Raw genomic sequence first — 20,044 nt, 5'->3', positions numbered from 1 at the left:
ATTTAATCAATATTTGTTGTTGGAGTTGAATGGCAGAGTAACACTGTGTCTACTACCATATTTTATCTTTTGCTCATATTTTATCTTTTACTGACAAGGAGCATCTTCCTTCTTTATGCAACTCATTAGAAGTCTGAAAGCTGACTTTTTACTTGTACCGGGAAGAGATTTCTCTGGGAGTAGCAGCCTTCCCAGGGCCTTTGTTACTGTTGAAGAAGTCCATGGCATCAGGGATTGCCCTGACAAGCACATGCATTGGATTTGAATGATTGGGTGCTGTGCAATGACACCAACCTTGCTTTCTCCTTCAGAGTTATCTGGATCCAGTGACCAGGTATGGATCAGGAACTGGCTCTAGATGGGAAGCAATCAGAATTAAGCGACTTGTCCAATGTCAAACAACTTTAAAGGGTTAAATGTCTGAGGCTAGATTTGAACCCATGTCTTCTTGACTCCAGGGCCAAGATAGCTGTCCTTATAGTCAATTCATATCACAGGATCCTAAAGTTTGAATATACTTTAGAGATAATTCAGTACATGACTGCTAATTTAGAGATGAGGAACCTGAAATGTAGAGCAGTTAAGCAACATGTTCATATTTATATAGGTAGTATCTGACAGAGCCCAGAATTGAATACAGACCTACTGATTATCTAAATTCAGTCTTTTCCCCACCAATTTCACTGATAAAGGGGAATGGGATGCATTCCATAAAAAGCAGGAGAATTTCATCAATATCACAGCATACTATTGAGGGATCCCCCCCCCCACTTTGGGATGCAGTCACCATTGAATTTCCAAAAGTAAATCTATTGTGAAAGGTACAACAAATATTTAGAAGAAAAAGCTCCTTGGCTCAGTATCTGGAATCCAGAACAAAGTGTGAGTATATAAATTAGCTGACTACTCACTAATTGCCACAACAAAACCCTTCCATGTTTCCTAGGTAACTGAAAGGCTCTAGATAGTCTTTCATTAGGAAAGCAATTTTGAAAGCAAACAGAAAATATTATCAACTCTTGACCAGTTGTCAGATGAGAAGCATTATTGGATATGAACCTCTGATCATCCTGTTGTGTTAGTTAAAATTAAAATTGAATATGGTATATTTAGTTTTCGATTGGCATTTGTGAAGTGGATTTTCTTTATTAGATTTAGGGAAATTTGTTTTGGTTAGGTGATTTTTTTGCTTCCTTGGTATTCTTCTAAATACTGAGACTTGAAAGAGTTTTTTATGTTAGGTCAGATTCCCTCAGTACCAGTAACTTCCTAGTACATTCTCTTTTTTAAAAAAAAAATGTTTATTTAAGGAAATGGGGTTAAGAATGACTTGCCCATGGGTGGCTAGGTGACACAGTGGATAGAGCACTGGCCTTGGATTCAGGAGTACCTGAGTTCAAATCTGGTCTCAGACACTTAATAATTACTTAGCCGTGTGGCCTTGGGCAAGCCACTTAACCCCATTGCCTTGAAAAAAACTAAAAAAAAAAAAAAAAGAATGACTTGCCCAGGCTCACAACTAGGCAGTTATCAAGTGTTTGAGGTCGAATTGGAACTCAGGTCCTCTTGACTCCAGGGCTGATGGTCTATCCATTGTACCACCTAGCTGTTACCTTCCTAGTGTTCTTCTTTTTAATTATGATTTTGGATTATTTATTTTATATTATTACAATAATTTTGTTATAAGAGTAAACATACTCCCCCTCCCCAAGAAGATGAGAAACCTCAAGAATAGTGAGAGAGAGCAAAAATGTTCTTCAGTCTGTGTTCAGATTCCAATGGCTCTGTCTCTGGGGTGAGTTGCCTTCTTTATCATAAGTCCACCAGAGAAATTGCTTCTATATTTTTCCCCCAGTTGCTATGACTAATTTTTTCCCCTCCACTCTATTCGTCCCCACTCTCATTAATTCTATTCTCTCCTTTCATCTTGGCCCTGTCCAAAGTGTGTTGTATCTGAGTACCCTCTCCTACAATCTTCCCTCTCTTCTAAAACCTATTCTACCCCTTTCCTCCCCCATTCCCTTTTATGTCATCCCTTTCTTATTTTTCTGTAGGGTAGGATAGATTTCTATGCCCTACTAAGTGTGTATGTTATTTCCTCTCTGAGCCATTTCTGATGAGAATGATGGCTCATTCATTCCCCCTTGCCTTCCCCTATTCTACTCCATTGAAAAAGATTTTTCTTGACTTTTATGTGAAATTTCTTAGCTCCTTCCTCTCTTTTCTCTTCCTACCAGTACTTCCTTTATCACCCATTGACTCCATATTTTTATTATATTATACCATTATATTATGCTCCTTCCTGTGCCCTCTCTATATATTCTTCTTCTAACAGCTCTTATAAATGAGAAAGTTCATATGAGTTATCAATATCTTCTTCCTGTGCAGGATTACAAATAGTTCAACATCATTAAGTTGCTCATAGTTAGTCTTTCCTGTCCATGCCCCTTTAGGGTTTACCAGAGTCCTGTACTTGAAGATCAAACTTTCTGTTCAGCTCTGGTTGTTTCAATAGGAAAGTTTGAAAGTCCCATGTTTCATTGAAAGTCCATCTTTTCCCCTGAAAGTGAATGTTCATTTTTGCTGGGTAGTTGATTCTCGGTTGTAAAGCAAGATATTTGCCTTCCAGAAGATCATTTTCCAAGTCTTAAGAGTCCTTAATGTAGATGTTGCCATATCCTGTATAATCCTGACTATGAAGCCATAGTACTTGAATTGTTTGTTTCTGATAAATTTTAGAATTTTCTCTTTGAGTTGGGAGTTTTGGAATTTGGCCATAATATTCCTGGAAGTTTTTCTTTTGGGATCCCTTTCAGGAGGTGACTGGTGAATTCTCTTGATTTCTATTTTAACCTCTGCTTCTAGGATCTCAGGTAAATTTTGCTGGATTATTTCTTGAAAAATGAAGTCTAGGCTCTTTTCCTCGTCATGAGTTTCAGGTAGCCCAATAATTTTTAAATTATTTCTTTTGCATCTGTTTTCCATGTCAGTTGGTTTTCCAATGAGATATTTCACATTTTCTTCTAATTTTTGGCTTTTTTGAAAGAGTTTTATTTTTTTTTCTGATTTCTTGCGAAGTCATCAGCTTCCTTTAGTTCCAGTCTGCATTTGAAGGAGTTGTGTTCTTCAGAGAGCTTTTTTTATCTCCTTTTCCAGCTGGCCAATTCTGCTTTTTTAATTCTTCTCCCCATTTGCCTTTTGTTTTGCTTTTTCCATTGGCCTAAACTGGTTTTTTAACATATTATTTTCTTCAGTAATTTTTTATATTTCTTTCACCAAGCTGCTGATTTGGTTTTCATGATTTTTCTGCATCACTCTCATTTCTCTTCCCAAGTTTTCCTCCACCTCCCTTAATTGCTTTTCAAAGTCTTTTTTGAGATCATTCATAGTCTGAGCCCATTTTCTATTTCTGTTGGAGGTTTTCAATATGAAAGTTTTGATTTTGTCATCATCTGAGAATGTGTTTTGATCTTCCATGGGACTAAAGTAATTCTCTATGGTCAGATTCTTCTTTTTCTGTTGTTAACTCATTTCCTCAGTCCAAGACTAATTTACAGCACTTCAAAGGCTTTAGAAGATTTTTGGGACACCCCCTGGGACCTTTATTTCCCCAAGGTCTTATGGTCTCTTGCCTGTGCTTTGATATGTAGATGACTACACCACTTCCATCTACCCTGGAGCTGTAAGGAGGGACCCTGCTCAGCTACCTTATTATGGAAGCCCAAACTGCATCCTGGATCTGAGGATGGACAAACAGCAGAGTCCTGCCCCAGGGAGAGCAGAGAGATTTCTGTAGTCTCCCCTGATCCCCTTACCATCTGTGGGCTGTGTGCTAGAGTTGCAGGCTGGTTTCCCAGATTCCCAATGCAGGTTCTATGGCTGGTGCTCCTCATTCCACACTCATTCTCTTATAGCAGATTTCTCTCATTACCCCTTCAAGCTGTTCCAGGTGATCCCTGGGTTGGGCTGGGCTCGGCTGCGGTGAGGTGCGTGCTTCTTTTCAACTCCCTGTACTGATAAAAAGCACCTTTCCAAGGTGTGGCTAGGTGGCACAGTGGATAGAGCACTGGCCCTGGAGTCAGGAGTACCTGAGTTCAAATCCAGCCTCATACACTTAATAATTGCCTAGTTGTGTGGCCTTGGGCAAGCCACTTAACCCCAATTTGCCTTGCAAAATCCTAAAAACTCCTGCAGAGTTTTTAAGTTATCTTGGACTGGGAAAATGTATCACTCAGTCTTTCTGTGAGTTCTGCCCCTCTAAAATTTGGTTAGAGTCATAATTTCATGACTTATGGAGATTTGGGGGGAAGGAATTCCTGGGAAATGCTGCCCTCATGCAGCTATCTTGGCTCTGCCCCCCTCCTAGTGTTCTTGATAGAAAGGTAGACCTCCTGAAAGTCAGGGCATTTTTCATTCCTGAGTCTGACACAATAGCTCTCACATAATGAAATAATGGCTAAATAAATTATTTTGGTAGAATCAGATTGAGAGTAGATATTGAAGAAAGATACCATAAAAATTGGATTAGAAAAGGACATGCATAGAATCTGTTGTGATGGGAGAAGGAAAGATCACTTCAAATTAATGAAATAAAAGAAAGTTAATGAAAGAGGCAGCATCTGAGTTGAATTTTGAAGAGTAAGAAGGGGGATAACAAGAGGAAATGAGTTGGAAGAGAGGACATTCCAGGAATAGACAATGAGCAAAGATAGAGATATGGGAAAATGCAGGACATATTTGAGATATGTCAAATAATTCAACTGGCTTAGAGAAAAAAGGCTGTGTGATAAGATACCAGGAGAAATAAGATTGAAGAGATTGGGGGGATCCAGATTGTGGTGAATCTATACTGAGAGTTTAATAGACTGTAATAAATGTTTTAAAAATATGAACTATGTGCCTACATTGTGCTAAGTGCTGAGGATATAATTAATAAAAAGAAATACAGTCTTTGACCTCAGGGAACTTACAATCTAATTGAAGGAGACAATAGACAAAAGGAGTCAAGAATCTTCTTTTTGTAGTTGGAGGCTAGAATAGCAAAAGACAAAAAGTGGAATGAGTTGCAAGTCCACTTTCTGCCATCTATAAAAATACCTTGGGAGGAATTTTGTATTCTGCCTTCTAGTCCTCCAATCATAGGGAGAGAAGAGCTTCTCATAGGAGGGGCATCTTATTCTGTAGAGTTAAAGTTAAGCAAAGCAGCAGATGCAAAGGGAAGGCTAAAACAATGTTCATTATTTGGTAGGCAATGTGAAATAATTGAAGATTTTTAGGTCATTGGGAAATCTGATAAGAACTCTCTCTCTTTAGAAAATTAATCTGTCATTGAAATTTTAGAATGAGTTGTAGGAATGAGAAATGGAATGTGTGGTTGAAAACTATTGTACTGGCTTTATGGCAGGAAGGAACAAATTTGAAAGAAATTGAAAAGAAAAACTCAGTAGGACTTGTTGACTGATTACAAACACAAGATGATGAATTAAACTTTGAATCCATTGAAATGGATATATTGGTATTTTCATCAAGTAAGAGTTTAACAATGGGAAACTGAAGTCCTTTATTCTGTAGAAAGTCAGAAGAGAGGTCAGACTGAAAGATGAAATCTTAACATTATCTATAAAGAAACTAAATTTAACAAATTGTGTCTGCTTTCAAAGAGCTTACATCCTACTGACGTTGAAGTTGTACTTTGGGTTAAGTTCAATGGAGAAGAGATTATGGAAAGAGATAAAATAAACCTTAGAAAATGGCAACATTAATACTGGTTAAAGTGGAAATTGAAAAAAAGTAAAAGAAGTAAAGCAGCATCAGTAAAGGACAGAAGAGAAGGAAGCATATGGTGTCAAGGAGATCAAGGGAGTCAATATATCAATTTCAGGAGAGAGGAAGGAAGGAATGAAAACAGGCAATTGGATGAGGTAACCATGAGAAAAATGAGGAAGAAGAGGATCAATTCAGTTTTCTCTTTATTAAGCTTGAGATAAAAACTGGATATTCTTATGGGAATTTCCAGGTGACAATAGAAGAGAGGGATTGGAACTTGGGAGCGAGATCAAGGAAGAACACAAAGATATTGATTTGGGAGTCATTTGTGAGGTTGAACATAAGAAGGTATATGACTTCTTAGTGGGTTAGGAGGCTGAGAAAGAACAAAGTCCCATAAATGTACAATTTGTGAAGGAAAGGAATGGATCTTTATCACAGTACTTGGCAAGTAGTAGATGCTTAATTGCCTATTAATTGAATTCAAATGCTCATACTCTTTCAATTGGTACATATTGTAATTCAGTCACAAGTGCTCACCTGTGCCTCTTGTAAAGGTCTTTCTATAAAAATTGGACATTCAGGATGTCCAATATGTTGAAGGCCTTGTAATGTTCTTAACAATATGGTGGTATCAGTACAATGTATAGACCCTCATCATCTGTTATCTGGATGATTTCCATAATGTTCTGGGACAATCTCCTTGCCACATGTCTTTCCCCACTAGAGACGGGGCTCTGTTCAACTGTAAAAGTGATCTTGATAAATGTCAGGCTTGGCTATGTTGCCTACCTCCCTCTGCTACCTAACTCTATTTGAAATTTAAGCCCTTCACAACTTGGATCCTTCCTTCCTTCCTTTCTAGTTTTCTTACATGTCATTTAACTCCATAAATTCTTACAATCCAGCCATGCTTGTCTATATTGTCCTATATACTGTTCTTTACACATGATATTCAATTTTATGACCCAGTATATTTGCACCAACTACTTACCATGGTTAGAAATTTCACTCATCTTCCTTCAGAGTTCAGGTCAAATCCCATCTTCTGCAAGAGACCTTTCTATATCATGCAAGAGACAATTCCTACTCTCTTCCCTCTAAATTCACCTTTCATTAACACTGTTCCTATCTCATACTTATACACTGTTTCCTCCACATGAATGTGAACTCTTTGAGAAAAGAGATCAGAATTTTGCTTTCTTTGTGTGGGAGGATAATTTGTAGATATATTTAGTTCAACTTCCACTGTCACTGGCTAGACCTCCAAGAAGAAAGCTGACTTTCTCTTCTTTGTAAGGTTACTAGTTTTAAGATCGCTTTCTCAAATCCTTCCTCAAATGCTATGAGTTTGAAACCAAACATGGTATGTTCTCTCTGATCTCAATTCCCAGTTATGATTAGCATATTTTATGCCAGGAATATCCATTGATTAGTGACCCAATTTCATTTAACTAATTAATGTCAGTTAGTTTTTACAAAGGAATGTTTACTGAGAAAGTATAACAAGAACAAAAATTACACAGCATTTCCCCAGACATATATATGTAAGGGACTGTTGTGTGTGGGAGTACTGTAAAATTTCATCACCTGGTATCCTCTAGCACCAGAGAGTCATTTACTGGTTGATTGAAGAGTGTCACTGAAGTGGGAAAGGACTAGGGACTGGAGAGGATATGTAAACACTTGTATCTGGTTTAATAAACAGAGATCTTGGAGATTGTGGAGATCTTGGAGAACTAGGAGAACTTGAGAGGGCAGAGACAATATGGTGGCATGAAGGTGATATTTCCTGGGAACTCCCCCCCCCTCAAACTCCAGAAAACAAACAAATGACAACTCTAGCCAAAATTTAGAGGGACACACCCCAAAGAAAGACTGAGTGTTACATTTTCCCAATCAAAGATCAATTAAAACTTCCACAGGATGGGGGTTTGGAAAAAAGAACCCTGGCCAAAGTGCAGCCAAACCCAGCCCAGCCCAGAGATCACTGGCAAGAGCTTGAAGGGAAGGTGAGAGAATTTTGCTTTACCAGAATGATTGTGGAGTGCGGAGCACTGGCCACAGAACCTGCAGCACAAAGTTGGAGAAAGCAGCCTGTATAGGAAAGCAGTCAGTATAGGAAGTCTACAGAAATTTCTCTGCTCTCCCTGGTGTAGGACTCTACTGTTTGCCTACACTCAGATTGAGGTTGCAGTTTGGGCTTCCATACTAAAATAGCAGGATCCTCCTTATGGCCCCAGGGTAGAGGAAAGTATGGGTCCATCTACATATCAAAGCACAGGCAAGAGAGCATAAGACTTTGGAGGAATAAAGGTCCCAGTGGGGAGCCCTTCCCAAAAAAACCCCAGAGCCTTGGAAGTGCTGTCTTGGGCTGAGGAAATGAGTAAACAATAGAAAAAGAAGGATCTGACCATAGAGAATTACTTTAGTCCCATGGAAGATCAAAACACATACTCAGATGATGACAAAATCAAAACTTCCATATCAAAAACCTCCAAGAGAAATAGAAAATGGGCTCAGACTATGAATGAGCTCAAAAAAGACTTTGAGGAGGAAAAACTGGGAGGAGAAATGAGATTGATGCATAAAAATCATGAAAACCAAATCAGCAGCTTGGTGAAAGATATACAAAAAATACTGAAGAAAATAATATGTTAAAAACCAGTTTAGGCCTAATGGAAAGAGCAAAACAAAAGCCAAAGGAGGAGAAGAGTGCCTTAAAAAGCAGAATTGGCCAGCTGGAAAAGGAGATAAGAAAGCTTTCTGAAGAAAATGATTCCTTCAAATGCAGAATGGAACTAAAGGAAACTGATGACTTTGCAAGAAATCAGGAAGAAATAAAACTCTTCCAAAAAAAGCCCAAAATTAGAAGAAAATGTGAAACATCTCATTGGAAAAACAACTGACCTTGAAAACAGATCCAGAAGAAATAATTTAAAAAATTTTGGGCTATCTGAAAGCCACAATCAGGAGAAGAGCCTAGATTTCATTTTACAAGAAATAATACAGCAAAATTTCCCTGAGATCCTAGAAGCAGAAGGTAAAATAGAAATCAAGAGAATTCACTGGTCACTTCCTGAAAGGGATCCCAAAAGAAAAACTTCTAGGAATATTATAGTCAAATTCCCAAACTCCCAAATCAAAGAGAAAAATTCTAAAAGCTGCCAGAAACAAACACTTCAACTACTGAAGCTCCATAGTCAGGATTACACAGGATCTGGCAGCATCTACATTAAGGGCTCTTATAGCTTGGAATATGATCTTCTGGAAGGCAAAAGATCTTGGTTTACAGCCAAGAATCAACTGCCCAGCAAAACTGAACAATCTCTTTCAGGGGGAAAAGATGCCTTTCAATGAAATAGGGGACTTTCAAGCTTTCCTATTGAAACAACCAGAGCTGAACAGAAAGTTTGATCTCCAAGTATAGGACTCTGGTGAACCATAGAGCGAGTGGAAGAGAGGGACTAACTATGAGGAACTTGATGATGCTGTATTCCTGCATGGGAAGAAGATATTGATAACTCATATGAACTTCCTCATTTATAAGAGCTGTTAGAAGGAGCATATATAGACAGGACATAGGATGGAGTGGAATATAATGGTACAACATAGTAAAAAGATGGAGTCAATGGATGATAAGGGGAAGTAGTGGGAGGAAGGGAAAGGAGATGAAGAAGAAGCTAAGAAATTTCACATAAGAGTCAAGAAAAAAGCTTTTTCAATGGAGTGGAAAGGGGGAAGGCAAGGGGGAATGAGTGAGCCTTCATTCTCATCAGAAATGGCTCAGAGAGGAAATAACATTCACAATTAATAGGTTAAGTAAATCTATCTTAACCTAGAGAAAAATAAGAAGAAAGGAATGGGATAAGGAGGAATGGGGGGGGTTGAATAGGTGATAGAAGAGAGGGAAGATCAGGGGAGAGGGTACTCAGATTCAACACACTTTTGGGCAGGGCCAGGATGAAAGGAGAGAGACAGAGAGTAGAATAAATGAGAGTGGGGAGAAATAGAGTGGTGGTACAGGTAGTACAGAGAGCCTTCTGTGGGGAGGGACAGAAGGGAGGAATTGTAAAATTCAAAACCTTACAAAAATGTTGGGTACATATTCGTATTGTATATAATTTGAAAACAAATTAAAAAGTTAAAAAATTAAAAAAGTTAAAAAGAATTAAAAAAAAGAACTAGGAGAACTTTAAGGAGAACTTGTCATCCTTGTCTCTTTTGTCTCTTGCCCCCTTCAATGTTTGCCTGGGTAAGGACAGGCTAGCCAGCAGGAACCTAACACTTTCTGAGCAGGTTAGTTTAACATGAACATAACACACACACACACACACACATACACACACACACACACACACACACACACATATACACTACTTCCTAAAACACTTTAGCCCCAGGGGAGAAAGAGTTTACTTTTGAAATAATTGCTAAAAAGCATTCACTTCCACCAAGTTCACTTCAAATGCAATATAGTTCATGAATGAGTCTCTTTTGCTTTCTCTTAGATATCTTTCATCTACTTCTAGGTTGGGTAAAGGGCCACTGGGAATTTTGTCCCACCTACCTCACCTGTCTGTAAATTCTGTAAATTCTTGCAAGCACATAGTAGCTTACTCTCTCTACCAAGTCCAATATTCTTTCATCTAAAATCAAGAAAGAATGAACACAAAGAGATAAAGAAGAGAAGCCCATATTTGTGGATCATATGTCACTGGGAGGTGAGGTGGGAGGTGAAAAGATGGGAAGGACCCAAGGCACCTCAGCACCCAGACTTTTAATATATCCCTACCACTCAAACTAGCCAGGAATAAAAGAAGCCTGGTTTAACCCAGTGGTAATCTTTTGTAAGACTTCAGTTTTGGCTCAGCAGCTTATCAAAAAGGCTTGCAATAAGCAGACTGGGAACTCTTGTGCATATCTCACATGAAGAGCTAGGTCCCTTAATTCTGAGTTATCAGACACTTCCAGAAGTAGACTCTTAAATGCACAAAAAACCAGAACCAAGACTCATTGGCCAGGCTGAAATAATTGTGTGTTGAATGAAAGACTGGTGAGCTCATTATTATTTATTATTTCTGCATGTAAATGAGAGCTTGAATGATATGTAAGTGAGAAATATATCAGTAATTTGGATTTTAACTTATTAGTTGTTGGTCAAGAAATGTTTATTACGCTCCTAGCATGTACCAAGCACTATGCTAAGCATTGGAGATATAAAAAGAAGCAAAATGGAAAGATAGATTTCCATGAACTAGTGCTGAGGGCATTGAGCAGAACTAGGATAGCAACACTGTGTGATGGGCAATTATGATGAGCAACTTAGCTCCTCCCAGCATCTTAGTGATCCACTATTGTTCTTACAGACTTGTGATAGAAAATGCCATCCATGTTGGGGAGGGGGGACTGTGAAGTCTGAATGCCAAAGTGTACTATTTTCACTTTTTAAAACTTGTTCTGATTTTCCTTTTTCTTTAGTATTGATTCTTCTTTCCTAATATGTAAATATGTTAAACATCATTGTCCATGTATAGCTTGTATCAGATTACTCACTGTCATGAAGATGGGGAAGGCATGGAAGGAGGTAGTAAAGCTTATTTAAAGATGAAGGTTGAAAACTATCTTTGCATGTAATTGAAAAAATATAAAAAAGAGGCATAATACTCACTGACCTCACAATCTAATAAGGCAGACAACAAGCAAACAAATTTCTATATATAGGATAAAAAGGAAATAATTATACCTTGGAAGGGACCAGAATCAAGACAGGTTGGAGACTTCTGGACAAAACGGTGGAGAGAAACCAGGCACTGTTTTATGCTCTTCTGTATTTTTTTCCCCTCAGAACTAACATGATTCAAGCCTTTTAACAGATTTTGGATCCACAGAACCCAGAAAAGAACCGAGGAGAACATCTAGCAGAGAGGTTTGTGACAGGGGAATATGGGCATGCTTGGGGCAGAGTGCAGAGACCAAGAGCAAGGGTGACAAGGTGAGGCCTTGAGGCTGGGGACTAACCTGAGAACAGTGGTGTTAGTATTTGCTTTGTGAATGGCTGGTGGGAGAAAGTCAGCACAGAAGTCCAGACACAGATCCAGTCAGTTTGACTGATCTGGAAGACCCTGCCTTGAGCTCTCAAATTTCCAATTGAGTCTCCCAACCCATCCCTGGGGGAAGGGGGAGCATGACTTTCTCCAGAGCAAACACAGTGAGAGCCCTCAGGTGTTTGCTCCTTGCCCCAAGACCCCGTAATCTGCAGATCTCCTGCAACACTGATTGCTGATTAAATTGATTAACTTTCTAGCCTGATTGTGAGGGGACAGCCCAGATCCTGTATCCCCACCCCCACCCCAAGCCTAGGGAGAAAGCTTCTGGCATCCCCTACAGGCCAACCCACTGAGTAATCCACTGAGGAATCTCAATACCTAAGGTCTGTGAACCAGCCCCTCCTCCAACACAAGGCCCTAGGGAAAGGACCTGGAATGAAGAAAAGCCAGCACAAACTGGGGTCCATTGGATATTACCTTGAAAACAAGGATCATAACTCAGAAAGGACTGTAGTTTCAGAGGACTATGAATTGGTCTCCAGCCCTGAAAGACTTCTTAGAAGAAATCAGAAAGGAGTTTAAAAATCAAATGGGAAAAATGGGAAAAGAAATGCAAGAGAAATTTAACATTATGTAAGAAAAAATTCACATCTTACAACAAGAAAACAAACCTTATGAAAATACAATTGGACAAGTAAAAAAAGAAAATAATTCTCTCAAAATCAAAATTGGATAAATGGGAAAAGACAGCTTCTTCAAAACTAGAATTGACCAATTGAAAAAGGAGGTGCAAAAGATAAATGAAGAAAACTCTTCTCTAAAAAAAAAGAAAAGCGGAATCTGTTGGGAAAATGATGAATTTATGAGAAACCAGGAATCTGCTAAACAAAATTTTAAAAAATGTAAAAACAAAAGAAAATATAAAATATCTCATTGGCCAAAAACATCTCTTCAGGAGAGAAAATTTAATAATCATAGGATTTTCTGAAAGCCTTGAAGAAAAACAAAAACCTGGACTCTATAAGTAAGGATATAGTGAAGGAGAACTGCCCTGATGTCCTGAACCAGAGGGCAAAATAGTCATTGAAAGAATATATCAATCTCCTCCTGAAAGGGATATCAAAATGAAAATACCATTGTGGACAAAATCCAGAACTATCAGTTCAAGGAGAAAATCCTGCAAGCAACTAGAAAGAACCAATTCAAATACCAAGGAACTACAGTCAGGATTACACAGGAACAGGCTGCATCAACATTAAGGGATACAAGGGCCTGGAATATAATATTCTGGAGAGCAAGGGAGTTTGGAATGCAGCCAAGAATTCACTATACATCAAAACTGAACTTTCTCCTAATGAAATAAGAGACTTTCAACTTTTCCTGATGAAAGGACCAGAACTAAACAGAAAATTTGGTCTTCAAACAGGAGACTGAGGAGATACATAAAAAGGTAAACAGGGGAAAAGAAACTGGCTATATCCCCACCTGAGAAAAAGATTCTCATAACTCTTGAGAAATGTAACTCTATTAGAGGGAATATACTTAGCCAGAAGTAATGGATACTCATGACTTATCCATGACACTGATAGAATGTTATAAAAATAATATCTCCTTAAAAAGGGGAGAACAGTAAAGAGATGGGAGGAAGGGGGAGACTGAATGGGGTAAATTACATCTCATGAAGTGGAACAAAGTCCCTATTACAATAGAGGGGGGGGAGAAGGGGCAAGGTGAGAGCCTGCTGAATCCTATTCTCATCAGATTTGATTCAAATTGACTCAAACACACATTCACTTGAGTTTAGAAATTTATCTTGCTTTTCAAGTATTAAGAGGGGAAAGGGGGGAGAGGGAGTAAAGGATGAACTGACAAAAGGAAGGGAAGGAATTAGGGGAAAAGGGAAAGAAAGGGGGATTGGATAGAAGGAGGTAAAAACACTGAAAGTGGTGGTATTCACAAGTCAAATACTGTGGAATAGGGATACAGTGAAAAAGGGGGAAAATTCAAATGGGGGAAGATAGCATGGAGAGCAATAAAGAATTAGTAATTATAACTTTGAATGTGAATGGAATGAGTTCTCCTATATAATGGAAGAAGATAGCAGAGTAGATTAAAAATCAGAATTCTACAAAATGGTGCTTAAAAGAAACATGTTTGAAGCAGAGAGCTACAGTGTAAAAGTAAAAGAATGGAGAAGACTATATCTACTATTCAATATTGTATTAGAAATTTTAGTTTTTAGCAATAAGAAAAGAAAAAGAAATTGAAGGAATTAGAATTGGGAAGGAAGAAATAAAATTCTTACTCTTTGCAGATGATATGTTGGTATACTTAGAGAACTCTAAAAAATAATCTAAAAAACTACTGGAAACAATTAGCAATGTTAGCAATGTTGCAGGATAGATATAAAATAAACCCATATAAATCCTTAGCATTGCTATATATTGATAACATGATACAGCAGCAACAGAGAGCAACAGAGAGAAATCTCATTTAAAATAACTTCAGGTGACACAGTGGATAGAACACCAACCCTGGAGTCAGGAGTACCTGAGTTCAAATCTGGCCTCAGACACTTAATAATTACCTAGCTGTGTGGCCTTGGGCAAGCCACTTAACCCCATTTGCCTTGCAAAAACTTAAACTAAACTAAACTAAAATAAGTTCAGATAGCATAAGATACTTAGAAACTGAAAACAGCTATAAAATACTTTTCTTTTTTTTTTTTGCAAGGCAACCAGGGGTTAGGTGGCTTGCCCAAGGCCACACAGCTAGGTATTTATTAAGTATGTGAGACTGGATTTAAACCCAGGTACTCCTGACTCCAGGGCCAGTGCTTTAGCCACTGTGCCACCTAGCCACCCTATAAAATACTTTTCACTCAAATAAAATCAGATCTAAATAAATGGACAAATGGATGGGTTAAGCTAATATAACAAAAACTACTTATTTGGAATCAAGCTTCCAAAAATTTATTTTAGTGAGCTATAGAAAATAATAACTAGATTCATATGAAAAACAAAAAGTCAAGATATCAACAGATTTAATGAAAAAATACAAAAGAAAGTGCCTTAGTCTTACCAGATCCAAAATTATATTATAAAGCATCAGTCATCAAAACTGTCTGGTATTGGCTAAGAAATAGAGTGATGGTTCAGTGGAGTAGATTAGGTGCAAAAGAGATAGCAGGAAATTTTTATAGGAATTGATAAACTCAAAGAGTCCAGCTTCTTAGACAAGAACTCATTCTTAGATTAAAAACTGCGGGGGGGGGGGGGGGAAACCTGGAAGGTAGTATGGCAGAAACTAATATTAGACCAACATCTCACACAAAAACCAAGATTAGATCAAAATGGGTACAGAATTTAGAGATACAAGATAATATTATAAGCAAGTAAGACCAAGGAATAATTTACCTGTCAGATTTATGGAAAGGAGAGCAATTTATGACCAAGGAAGAGAGATAGAAAACACTATAAAAAAGAACTGTATAATTATGATTATATTAAATTAAAAGGCTATTGCATAATCAAAACCACTATAACCAAGATCAAAAGAAATGTGGCAAATTGGGAAATGATTTTTACAACTAGTGTTTCTGATAAAGGTCTTATTTCCAAAATATATAAAGGAGTCAAATTTATAAAAAAAAAAAGCAAAAAAACATTTACCAATTGACAAATAGTCAAAGGATATGCAAAGGCAATTTTCAGGTGAGGAAATCAAAGCTATCTATAGTCATATGACAAATTGCTCTAAATCATTATTCATTAGAGGAATGCAAATTGAAGCGTCTCTGAGGTACCAATTTACACCTCTCAGATTGGCCAATGTGATCAGTGTTGGAGGGGATGTGGGAAATCTGGGACACTAATGCATCATTGATGGATCTGTGAACTGATTCAACCTTTCTGGAGAGCAATTTGGAATTATGTTCAAAGGGCAATAAAAATGTGGATACCACTACTGGGTCTATACCCTGAAGAGATCATGAAAAATGGTAAAAAAAAAACAACTCACATGAATATTCAGATATTCAAAGCAGCTCTGTTTGTAGTGGCAAAGAATTGGAAGTCGAGGGGATGTCCATCAACTGAGGAATGGTTGAACAAATTATGGTGTATGTATGTGATGGAACGCCATTGTTTTATAAGACATCAGGAGGGATGGGATTTAAGAAAAGCTTGGAAGACTTGCATTAATTGATGCTGAGTGAGATGAGCAGAACCAGAACATTATACACCCTAACAGCAACATGGGGGTGATGATCAACTTTGAGGGAATGCTCACTCCATCAGTGCAATGATCTGGAATAATTTTAGGGAATCTGTGACAGAGAATACCATCTAGAGAAGGAATTGTAGACTTTAAAGGAAGACCAAAGATTATTATCTTCAACTTTTAAAATGTTGTCTTATGTATTATATAATTTTGCTATCTCTAATATTTTCTTTCTTCCTTATGGATATGTTTTGTCTCTCAACACATTCAATTTTGATTTATTCATATCATGGAATCAAATATAAAGTCTATCTCAGATTTCCTTCTATTGGGGGGAGGGAAGAGGGTGGGGTAAAATTGCAAAATTCAAAACCTTGCAAAAATGATTGGTAAAGTCTTCTATTGAATACAATTGGAAAACAAATAAAATATTAATATATTTTTTTAAAAAAAAGAAAGGTTGGTTAAGTCATTTCTGTAGAAGATGGAATTTTAGTTAGGACTTGAAGGAAGCAAAGAGACAGAGATGAGAAGGGAGAGAGAGCATTCCAAGAATGGGGAATAACCTGAAAAAAATACCCAGTTCTCAGAAAGGAACAGGAAGGGGCCAGTGGCACTGGATAAAAAAGTATGTAGTAAGGCATAAGGAGTAAGAAAAATGGAAAAGAAGGAGGAGCTAGGGTATGAAGGGTTTTTTGAATGCCAAACAGAGCATATAGCATTTTATCTTGGATGTATTGGGAAATTTATTTACTGGAGTTTACTTACACAGTTGAATCAATATTATTTATGATTATATAAATATTGAAAATGGAATATTTCCCTGATGGTGTTATAGACTTGAAATGTAACTACTCTTTTGACTTTATCCCCTTGTCAATATGAAGTCTTGAGTTGACTGATTTGAAAGTTTTAGTGGGAGTATGATACATGTAAGCTAGGGGTTCCCCTTTAAGGGGGCAAGGAGGTCATTCTTAAGATCATCAATGGTTTAGCTTCCATCATACCTGAGATCTAAAAGGTCAAATTTATGGGGAGTTCGAATCAAAGGCTTTTTCAAAATTCTCATTCCTTTGCAGAAACCCTTTCTATACTTTTTGAACTGATTTCTGTGATGGATGTGAAAATAAGAAACTATTTTATATGAATTATCCTATTTTTTTAGACTTCAGAATAGATATATTTTCCCCCTTTGACCCAGTGTGAAAAGAAGACCTTCCACCACTTCAGAACAGGAATATAAATATAATATGTGACCTTAGAAAGTAAATTAGAACACTCGGAAGTTAACAGATTTACTCATATTACATAGCAAGTATGTGACAATACTTACACCCAAGGTCTTCCCGACTCCAAGTCTGACCCTGTATCCACTTGGTTATGCTGCCTCTCAGTTATTTATAGAACCTAAAACAGACACATTGATGAAAACATCAGCCAAAAAAATTGGCTTTAAATATGAAATCCACTGTAATAGCTTCTCTAAGAAAGCAATCTATAATTCTCATGATTTCATCAAGGATATCATTGATGCAGCCACAAACCATTCTATAAAGAATTTTATAGTCAACTAAATAGATGTTTGGATTGGGAGATGCTGTCTTTTCTTTCCCTAATTCACTTACTACCTCAAGCTCACATTCATGCATGGGTTCATTTGCAAAATATGTTCTCAACTCTAATAGTCTTTCATTTAACAGTAAATATACAATTGTTTTCATTCTGTTAGATTTTTTCCTAAAACCTTTTGCAGATATCTTGAAAATTTATACTGAGTTATTTTGAAATTTTGTAATCTTCAGGAAAATTTCTTTTTTTTCTGTAGCGTCATTCAGATCCTCTTCCTTACTTCATTTTATTCAGGGCTGTTGTTATTTCCTTACCTGCACATGACATAGATATTAAGAGCAATTGGTTGGATTCCAAATGTCAGTTAAAACCTGCCTCTATCTTTTATTACTTTTATGACTTTGGGAAAATCACAACCTTTAGGATCCTAAGTTCCCCTTTCTGTGAAATTAGAGGATTAGATTTTATGACTTTTAAAATTTCTTCTAGCTTTAAAATGCTATGATCCTGAAGCTGCTTTGAAATTACCTAATAATATGTATTTGATTTGATTTGATTTATTACTTTCCTCCTTTTGGCTCTCAAATTCTTTTGGAATGATATGTTAGATTTTATCTGAATTTCACCAAAAGATTTTTTTTCTTCTGTTCAATGACTGTTATTTTGTATATAGACACAAGTTCATGATCTAGCATCATCTCTCTGCTTACTTAGGCAGGAAGGAATACTTCTGTAGAAGTCAGATCACTTAAGTTCAAAACCTAGTTTCTTTACATCTATTCTGGGTAGCTTTGGGCAAATCTTTTAACCTCCCTGGGTTTTAGGTGCTCATATATAGGACAACAAGGTTCGATGTATATGCCCCCGATACACTTTCTAGCTAATCCTTTGGTGAGTACTCTCCACAATATTTGGTAAAATGAACCTGCTTTGATGTTTTTTTCCTGGGTAATAGGTCTCTTCCTTTGGCCACTGGAGATTTTGTGTTTGCTGATATGGTTACTTCAGTCACTTCATTATTGGGGCCATTTTTCATTTATTAGATTTCTCTAAAAATGGTCATGGAATTAATATCTCTATTTTCAGTTATATTTTTTAGAGTAGGCAGCTTTTTAAAACAGTTTATCTTACATCAGTTATAATTTTAGATAGTGTTTTATTCTCAACTTTATGATCTCTTCTAATTTTGGATTGACTTTGATCTTCCCCCAGTAGGAGGTAAATTCCTTGAGGTCAGTGGGTTCTGGACTATGTCATCATTTTCCCTGTAACCTTTGAATCTTGCATTGAGTTATTACGCACAGTGTAGATACTTAATGTCAGATCAGTAAACATATTTTCTGTCATTTTTTCAATTGAGATATGTACCTTTTGATTTTCCTTTTGAAGACAGTGTTCATGATGTACAGTTGTGAAAACCTGAATACTCTACTAAAACCATGATTTTTATTGCCTGTCCCAATGACCACCTATGTATTTTAACCTCTGGTTATATAAGGATATGGTGACTTATTAAGGATGATCATATGATATCTTTTATAGAATTCTTTTACTTTATTTTACCTATGATAAAACAGATGATTTGAGGGGGGAACTCAGAAGATCTATATGAACTTTTGCAAAGTGAAATGAGCAGAATAAGAATAATGTATACACTGACAACATTATAGAGAAAACAACTTTGACAGACATGAAAGCTCTAATCAATAGTAGAAACTGAAATGATCAAATATAATAGTTACATATTCAATCAAGAACCCATTCTATAAGACTTAGGAAAACTGATTTGGGAAAAAAAAGGTAGACACTAACATTTTACACTGCATTCCAAAATACCTCAAAATGGTAAATGACCCAAATTTTAAAGGTCATACATATGATAAACAAAAGAAATTAAAAAAGAACTAGATCTGAAACCATTTTTTAAACATGAAAACATTTTTATTAGTAAACCAACAAGCAGGTTTAATATGTAAATAGCAAATTGTTTTTGAAAATGATATGAGAAAATCTTTAGATGACTTCTTTTAGACTGTTGATATGATCCTGGTTTCTTAATCATAAAAGTGTTTTTCTGTTCTCCCTATACTTTAATCAATCCATGATTTCATCCATGAAGGTACTCCCTCTATTGGTGCTGATAGTAACCCAACTCTACTGTTGCTTCCTCCTTGATTCTTTTTCCTGGTTACATAGAGATTGTCCACATGACTACCTACTATTCTAGAGAACTTTCTCTGCACTTTTTACGTTTTGTGGGTATCAGTCCATTGTTATGCTTAAAGGTCTAAAAGTTCATAAGTTGGAATTCAATTTTACTATTTTAAATTTCTGTAGAGGTTTATAAATACCGAATCCTTGACTTTGTTATAATTTATTTGATTTAGAGACTTTGTCAGTAATTCATTCTCCAATGGTAACAACATCTTTCCACTTCA

The 20,044-nt window shown here is 36.8% G+C and overlaps 1 long non-coding RNA gene across 1 annotated transcript in view; it reads right to left on the bottom strand.

The window, feature by feature from the left end:
- Window positions 1-295: 295 nt before the first annotated feature.
- LOC141502125 (uncharacterized) overlaps window positions 296-20,044 on the bottom strand; it is a 29,633-nt gene continuing 9,884 nt past the window's right edge. The window contains exons 2-3 of the long non-coding RNA XR_012472414.1: window positions 17,371-17,444; window positions 296-354 (exon numbers count right to left, since the gene is read on the bottom strand). This is a non-coding gene — a long non-coding RNA (uncharacterized LOC141502125). The remainder of the gene's footprint in view (window positions 355-17,370; window positions 17,445-20,044) is intronic.

This window comes from Macrotis lagotis, chromosome X (assembly GCF_037893015.1).
Source record: "Macrotis lagotis isolate mMagLag1 chromosome X, bilby.v1.9.chrom.fasta, whole genome shotgun sequence".
Lineage (NCBI taxonomy): Eukaryota > Metazoa > Chordata > Mammalia > Peramelemorphia > Peramelidae > Macrotis > Macrotis lagotis.
Note: the sequence above shows the minus strand (reverse complement) of the source record. Positions and strands in the feature narration are given on the sequence as shown.